Source organism: Pygoscelis adeliae, unplaced genomic scaffold (genome assembly GCF_000699105.1).
Source record: "Pygoscelis adeliae isolate BGI_AS28 unplaced genomic scaffold, ASM69910v1 Scaffold45, whole genome shotgun sequence".
In the NCBI taxonomy this organism is placed as follows: domain Eukaryota; kingdom Metazoa; phylum Chordata; class Aves; order Sphenisciformes; family Spheniscidae; genus Pygoscelis; species Pygoscelis adeliae.
In genome coordinates, this window is record NW_008825114.1 from 3,885,273 (window position 1) to 3,894,150 (window position 8,878).

The window sequence follows — 8,878 nt, forward strand, 5'->3', positions numbered from 1 at the left end:
TGAGATGGACAATATACTTCACATTTTGAAATCTGCCTTTGCTGATTCTTAGGGTTCAGGCAGGTAATTTCAAGCAATCCTGTAACAATGGATTAAACATTTGCTACTTGCTTCCTGACCTGCAGTAGTGGACTGTGGTCCTAATCTAGCCATTGTGTGAAGTAATGACGCCTGCCAGTTTTGGACATCTTACGACCTTTATGGTTATTCTTCATTTTAAATATAAACTGATTTCCTCATACAAATAAATTTCTTACTTAAATAGTACTATATTATCTCCCTTTACATTTGACTGATTAGAGATAAAATGTTACTCCTTTCATAAATTAATGTATCATTTCAAAGATTAGTGGATACTGATGCATTATTTTTAAAAGCTTTCTTCCTCGCAAACAAATGAGTGAATTTTTTCACCAAAAATGCTAGTACTTGTAAATGAGGATGAACTTAGTGATAAAAAGATCACTGTTTTTACCTATTAATAGTTTTTACATATAAATAGTTCTAATATATTTCATTGTGGCCTGCTTTTAACATGACAAACCTATCCTGTGGCACTAAGTATTGTCTTTCATGCCCCATGCAGTACCACCAGAGACAAACTAATAACCATCAGGGAGCATTAGTGATAGTGAAGATAGAGGTTTACTGAAATAACACAAGCACGTTGCAGTGCTGTTGAAAATAATTGATTCTGGCAACTTGAGGTCCGTGGGCTGCAAAAACATCGTTTCAGAACTGCTCTGCCAACAGCAGAGCTGTGTGCCTAACTTGAGATTTCAAAAAATACTGAGCAGAAAGTTCACTTTGAGTGAGAAAATGGAGTGAAACGGTATTGATTCAAATATGTGAAAAATGTTGTGTTGAAAAATTCTTCAAAAACAAACATTTTCTTGTAAAAAATGTCCAATTTAAGCTGTCATTTTCTAATGAAAAAGCTTATAGTTTATACTTTCCATCTAGAGCTAATCAGCACAAAATTAGATGTTCAATAGCATTCTGATTTCGTTGAACAGCCAATGGTCAAATTGAGGTCCTGAAATTGAGTCAACAGTCAAATCAGGTCCTGAAAAAAATCTTTCTTTAATTCAGTGTGTGCATCTCCTCATATTCACTTACTGAGGTTCATACATACCTTTACCCTGGAAAGCTGCAAGTAAATCTGTGTTTATGCAGCAGATACTCAGAAAGACACCATGCTGCTGAGATGCCAAATTAGTTCTAAGTTCTCATTAAAAAGGTGTATGATGCTCACATGGTCACATTTCTTCTCCTTTATCTTTTTCTGAGAAGCTATAGAGGTTGTTGAATTGACCCTGTAGGATTTCTCCATCTAGGTGCTCAGTAGAACATCAGCAAAAATGTGTTAGGATTTCATAATTTAGATTTTATGTGAATCTTTCAGAAAAGCAGCTCTTTTAGAAGAGATTTTACAATCCTTCACTTATCAACTCTTGCTTGTCTTTTGATATCTGCCAAGCTAATAATCCACTGCCTAATTGGAAGATGACAGAAACGTGGAGTGCTTGAGTTTCATCTGACATCAAGCATTTGTTTCAAGTGACAAAACTTAAGAGCCCTTTGGCCTGAGAGGAGTTTACAGAGCCTGTCAGAGAAAAGAGAGACTCCTGTTCAGGTATCTCACCTGGGGAAGCAGACCAGTGCCCAAGCTTCCTACAGGGAAAACAATTCCCACCTGTGCTACTTCCACTGCATACAGAGCCACTCTCTCCCTTCTCGTTATCAGCATGGGAGCCAGCTCCACCACGCTTCACAGCTCAACTGCTTCCTCTGTCATTACTGCAGTGGTGACAAATTTTATCTCCCTGACTTTACGAGGCCCTCTCCCAGCTACAAGGAGGAGCTGCTCTGAGGTACGGAGGATGGTGCTAGACGTCTCTGTTCATACAAAAGAGCGAGCAAGAAGGAAGAAGGGTCGCAGAGCCACACTGCCACTCATAGACTCCTCCACAGCCCTGTCCCTGCCTGGTGTTCTGTGGCTGATGGTACTGTAACTTCCTCTACCTGAAAACAACACTGGGTTAAAAAACCATGCTTTATGCCTCAAACGATGTTCCTGACTCTTCAAGATGCAAAACAAAGAAAAGAACACTTGGACTGGTGGAAAATGCATTGCATCTCCTTTCCCAGTCCACACATGTTGCGGTGGCTTCTCCCTACCCAAGGATATGAAGATAGCACCTGTTGCATTTGCCCCTGTACGACTATTTTTTTCAGAGCTATCAGGGTGCAAGATCCTTTGACTAGTCTAAGAAAAAACAAATTCTCGGCTGTTGTGTTCTGGGAGTATTAAGGTAGGAGAACAGGAAAAACATAACCTGATTTTTCAGTGCCAGGATTTAATACCTTGAACTAAAGCTGAAGAGCTGATCCTTAAAGGCTTGCCCAGAAGAATTCTTACCCTCTCTGTTTGCTGACGATGTTGTACTACCGGTGAGTGAAGACACATACTGTTAAAATTCCCAGTCCTGGCTGATAGTGACGAATCCCCACCCATTCGGCATGCAGTAACTCAGATAGTAAGGTTAACAATAAAGAGTGCTTAATGCAAGTACTGCACATTGTCTGTCAGGGGCCTTGTTGCCAGAGTTTGCATTCATTTCTGAGATGAGCTGGGACTGCACAGCCAACAGAGGTGTTAGCCTCAGCCAGAGGAGGAATGCGAATCTAGAGGAGTGATGCCGGTATCTCAACTTGGTGCTCTCACTACCCTGCCTGACTTCCAGCTGCTGATCCAGAAGAGCAGTGCTATCCCATAAATGCTGCATTGAACTTGCTGGCCCCACGCTGTTGTCCTGGCCACCCTAAGGTGTCTGTAATAGCAAAGAGCACTGGCACCACTCTTCACTTTTCCCCGCTTCTAGGCAATCTGGTGCTGGGCCTCTAAAATCTGCTGTCCCTTGGGACTGACCCCAAGGGCTGACCACTGGGACAAAGAGCAGAGGCTTTATCGGTGACTAAGACAAATGCTAATATCTAACCACAGTTTGAATGCTGCCACACTAAATAATTTTCAAGAAAAATTCTGTAAAAAGTTGCCTGATGAGCAGCAGGAAAAATAAGCAGAAAAGGTGATTCAATTAATCACGAATGAAAGGATTACAATAGCATTTTTTCTAATCTAAACGGCAACAAAAATACAAATATTTACAGACTTCATTTCATTCTCAGATGAAAATTAGATTTATAACAAAGATTACTGCACAGTTCTAATCTGCTTATATTTTGGGAGATACTCTGCACTGCCTTCTCCTAATAGTTTCTCAGCATTAGTACTAGTTTAAAGCCAGGCTAACAGATCACAAAAAGTAGCTGTCTGTAAGGAATCGTAACTGAATGGGGATAGTGCCAATGTGGCCTCATAAGAAGTAGTATTAGGATTCATATCATCAAACACATGAACCAACGCACTCTAAAAATGTAATTTGCTAGTAAAATTTGCTGAGCACAGTGATAAAGGAACAGCTGATATAGTTAATAAGCTGGACTTAATTCAAAAGAATTTGCCTGGTAAGAGCTGAATACAAAGTTACACATGGGAACTAAGAATGCAGCTAAGTCTGGGGAACCATACCTTGAATTTAGAAATGTAGTGGGCAAAATCCCAGAATGATGTTGCAGCAAAAAAAGACTAATACGATCGTTGAGTGAATAATTGGTGATCAAGCTTAAGTAGGAAGAGGATTTTACTTCTGTGGGTGGCACTGACCACGATAAAGCTCTTAATGAAATATCATGTCTGTATTTGTAACTTTCTTTCAAATGCCATCACACGGCAATAAAACTGCCTATTCAGTAATGCCTTTCAGCAAGAATGTAAGTGCACGTTGACTTAGTTTATCAAATAATCATATGGCTGAAAGGCAACTTCATTTTATTTTACAAGTAAGTTTAGGTAAAGAAAATGCTGACTATTCAAGAATTCTTCCAGTTAGAAAGAACAGCACAAGTCGAATACATTCAAAGGAAAAGCTTAACATTTCAAGTTGGAAATGAGAACAGTGAAAAACTGGGAATGGAAAAAAGTGATAAACTAACTGAAGGATCAGGCTCCCAAGGTAAAATGATGGATTTCCAGTTTCTTGCCACTTTCAAGAACACTCTTCTAGGAGACTGCAGAGGAGCTGAATGAAATTTTATTGTCTGCTTTTCATAAGCCTGGTTAACATCTTGAATTTACAACATATTTATGCATCTGTTGTGACAGGTGAGCAAAGACTATAAAAAGTTATTTCCAGAAAGAAGTTCTGCAAGACACTGCAAATGTGGCTTTGATGTCTGAACAGATGCAGTCTAGGTTATTGGTCCATCAGCCTGAGCTCTTGAAAGGAAAAACAACTGGAAAGAGAGAGAGAGAGTAGAAATTTTACAGTTATGTTGGAAAACCGGTTGTCTGTACTATGACTGATTTCCACATTTTACCTTCTCTCCCTTATCTCCAAACGATAGCAACTCCTTACAGACTTATGATGTAACCAACTTGTGTGGGAGGGAGAACATAAATTTCTGTCAGTAAAGGAGTATAAATGAAGTATTTGGAGAAAGACTACTTCTCGGCAGCAAATACCTATCACAGTACATTAATCAAACTTTTCTTTTTGTCTTCTGAGATCGCAATGTTCCACTCTGTCTGTGCGAAACAGCACACTTACATGCTACTTGAATGGTTTTCTGGTGTGTATAAGCTAAATTATTAGCAGAAGACAGCTCCCTCTTCCCCTCTTTGAATGCAACTGCTGGAAAAAAGAGCTGAAGAGTGCTTTCCAGTGATACTGTTTACTCCTTAGTGTCGTAGGCTGCTGCACTTGAGCGCACACCTTCCCCCCTCAAAGGTCCCTCCTTCCCGACCGTTTACCTCTCTGCTGGTGGGATGTGTGTACCTGCCCAGCCAGACCCTGCCAAACCTACCAGCAAACTTCCTGTTCGCTGCCCACCTGGATCGTTCTTTATTTTCTCTCACACAAAGACACCCCTGCCTCTGTACCTACAGTTAGCATGAGAGTTGCCAGTAAGGTTGGGCGTACAAGGCTTCCACTCTTCCCCCCTTTGCAGGAGCACAATGTGCTTGCTTCAGAGAAAAGCTCTGCCTTTCTCTTCAAAGTGAGATTTATCTCCCCTAACAGTCCTCTCCCCTTTTTACTCAGCAATCAGAACAGACATCAAATATGTTTTACAGAACATTCTTTTTTAAATCATTCCAATAATTTCTGATTTTACTATTTGAGAACAATAATGACATTATATGAAGTGAATAAATTGGGAAAACTTACTCAAAATATTTTCTGCAATTACAGTGTCTGAAAATAACTTTTTCTAGGCTTCAAAAGTTTTGTTTTAAACACAGCAAAATATGAAAAGATTAATTAAATATGTCTGTGCAGTTATTCAGGCATTTGTCAATTCTAAAAAGAAAACAAAGCATGAATAATGAAGACTGACAGAAGTGCAGGAAGCTGGAAGGTTGATAGCTGTTATTTGCACATTAAAATAAACTTTCAGGAATTAAAAAAAAAAAGTCATCACCAACATTTCCCTTTCTTTAGTCACACCTCAAGAAGTGCGTCTGAGAAGATAAAGCCATTCCAAAAATATAGGAGATCTTTTTCTTTGGAATAGGGTTATTTTTGCTTATTCCAAACAAAAAGTGACTTAAAAAAATGGCATTCCATCTTCCCAGAATATAACTTTGCAATTTTATGCTTCTGTATAGATGGCATAAATTTTATGGCCCCAAATTAGGCAAAAAATATTTTTTTAAAAAAGCAAAAAGCCACAAGACAGAAATACTTCTGGGACTATCTTAGTTGATGAAATGTCTCACATGTGGCTTCCCTTGTACCTTACCAGAGGTCAGTAAGGTACACTTGAGTTGCTATGTGTCCTTCAGTTATGATACTTCTAAAATTGTATACCTGGCTACTTATTTTCACAGATATTGTAGAAAATTATTCTCTAAAATATTTACACATCCATCAGATTATTGAGTACGAACTCAGAGCCTGGAGAAATCTTGGTCTTTAGGAAGCCCAGCCAAAATGAGCGTTAGACTCCCTAATCAGACTCTTCAACCCTGAATTTTGTAGCAAAACAGTCCAATTTAGAGATGTAATCAACATCAGCATAGCAACTTGAACCTGCTTATCCACAGTATGTAGAAAGCTAATGTATGTGCAACAGGACTTGCAGATACTACTTGCATTTAATATTTAACTCAAGGCAAAAAGCACAATATTTGTGTTTTTACTTAAACTCCCTGAGTGTCACCGAGGCATACTTTTTTTTGATTGGCTCTCCCTTGTTCATTTAAATCAGGCACTGCTGCCAGAGCGCTGCAGTGTAAAATTTTCTGAGAAGCGTATTACTCATTGTCTTGTTAAAATACACTCAAAACCACTTCCTCTTCACAAGAAAAATTATTGCCTTTTTAATGAAGTGGGAAAAAGGAGGAAATTTATTTTCTGATCTTTCTAACTTCCTTTTGGCAGTACGAAGATAGAAAGTAGAATTATTTTATCATTAGCAGACATTCGGTGACCTGTCTTAACTGGAAATAATGTTAGAAAAAGAAAGTAAATTAAACAGATAAACTTTTTGAATTCTCTGCTTCTCCCTCTCTAGCCTCATTGCAGAAGCATTATTACATGACAAAGCCTCATCAGACAAACATATGGGACAACAAATCTTTTTTTTCTTTTTCATCATGTTGTTTCATTCACTCTAAAGCTGGAAGGTCTTTATTACACAGCTACGTATTTCTCCTCTAACTGTAATGATGCCCTTGCAGACCTTAAATTTCTTTCATATTTTTCACAATATTGCAAATGATAGCAAGTATCAAGTTTGCAACCTTGGACGACAAAATTATCTTCAACACTTGTGATTTTCAGCATCATTCAAAAAACTTCACGTCCCATTTGCCAGAATATTTTGTGGAAGTAAAAAAGTGACAGCACCAAACCTTTTATCACCTTTAACAATGTTCGCCTTAGCATATTTCTGAGGCAGAAAGCACTTGTAGCTCTGCTCTGCATCAGCCACAGAGGCAAAAAGAAATGCAATAAAAACCTGCTACCTGGTCCCTAGAAAAGAATGTTATGGCAGTAAATACTGGAGTTTCAACCTCCAGTGAAGACACCGTGGCAGTCAGGACTTTGTGAACTGCAATCACAAGCACCCAGTGTGTGCTGGAATTACTCAGAGCTGGCAGGAGCAGTGAATACCCCAGGGAACTGCTCTAACTGCAATTCTCTGCTCAAAGATGTGCACAATCACTTGCTATAGCCATAATGTAGCGATGGCTGCTGCTGTAATTGGCAAATCCTGCCCATGCACCACAGCTGTGTTTGGGCTGCATCATTCAAAGGCTTCAGGGAAGGATCCCCAGTGTCCTGCAGGAAGGAAGCAAGTGTGCTCAGGCACAGGCAGAGGCAGAGGCAGCCCGGGGCAGTGGGGACGTGTTGCTCTGGTCATCCTGGGAGCTCTGGAAATCCAATACGGGATTATGGCCTTGGCCATAATCTGTGTCACAGGATGCGGCAGCAGGCACGGCAGTGCTCAAGCAGGGGATCGCAGCTTTCACCTTCGGCATTGCAGCTCCACCCAAGAAAACCAGAGGTCACGCAGAGAACTGAAGGCAGATCTTCTGGATCTTCTGAGGAGCGGCTGAGGGAGCTGGGGTTGTTTAGTCTGGAGAAAAGGAGGCTGAGGGGAGACCTCATCGCTCCCTACAACTACCTGAAAGGAGGCTGTAGCGAGGTGGGTGTTGGTCTCTTCTCCCAAGTAACTGGCGATAGGACGAGAGGAAATGGCCTCAAGTTGCGCCAGGGGAGGTTTAGATTGGATGTGAGGAAAAATTTCTTTACTGAAAGAGTGGTTAAACATTGGAACAGGCTGCCCAGGGAAGTGGTTGAGTCACCATCCCTGGAGGTATTTAAAAGACGTGTAGATGAGGCGCTTAGGGACATGGTTTAGTGGGCATGGTGGTGTTGGGTTGACGGTTGGACTCAGTGATCTTGGAGGTCTCTTCCAACCTTAATGATTCTATGATTCTATGATTCTGAGTCCCAGACTTGCGGTCTAACCCGGCGGGTTAGCATCCATTATCAAAATTGTCAAATTTCACCTTTGTAGGGCTCGAATTACTGCACTTACACCACTTGGAAAAAAAGAGGAGCCTATCACCCAAATGGCAGCCAACAGACTATGGAAGCAGGGATTTTGGCCGCAGCTCCAGGGAAATCCTAGCTTCATGGAATAAAAAAGTGAGGTTGTGAAGCATATCCTAAACAGCAAGATCATGTTATATTTGGGGATAAACTATTATCATGGGGGACTTCAACCACCCTGACATCTGTTGGAGGGACAACATGTTAGGGCATAACAATCCGGGAGGTTCCTGGAATGCGTCGATGACAACTTCCTTCTCCAAGTGGTAGAGGAGCCAACGAGGAGAGGTGCTATGCTGGACCTTGTTCTTACCAACAAGGAGGGGCTGGTGGGGAATGTGAAGCTCAAGGGCAGCCTGGGCTGCAGCAACCACGAAATGGTGGAGTTCAAGATCCTTAGGGCACAGCAGAGGGTGCACAGCAAGCTCACTACCCTGGACTTCAGGAGAGCAGACTCTGGCCTCTTCAGGGATCTGATTGGCAGAGTGCCATGGGACAAAGCCCTGGAGGGAAGACGGGCCCAGGAAAGCTGGGTAGTGTTCAAGGATCACCTCCTTCAAGCTCAGGAGTGATGCATCCCAACAAAGAGGAAGTCAGGCAAAAACGCCAGGAGGCCTGCATGGATGAACAAGGAGCTCCTGGACAAACTCAAACACAAAAAGGAAGCCTACAGAGGGTGGAAGCAAGGACAG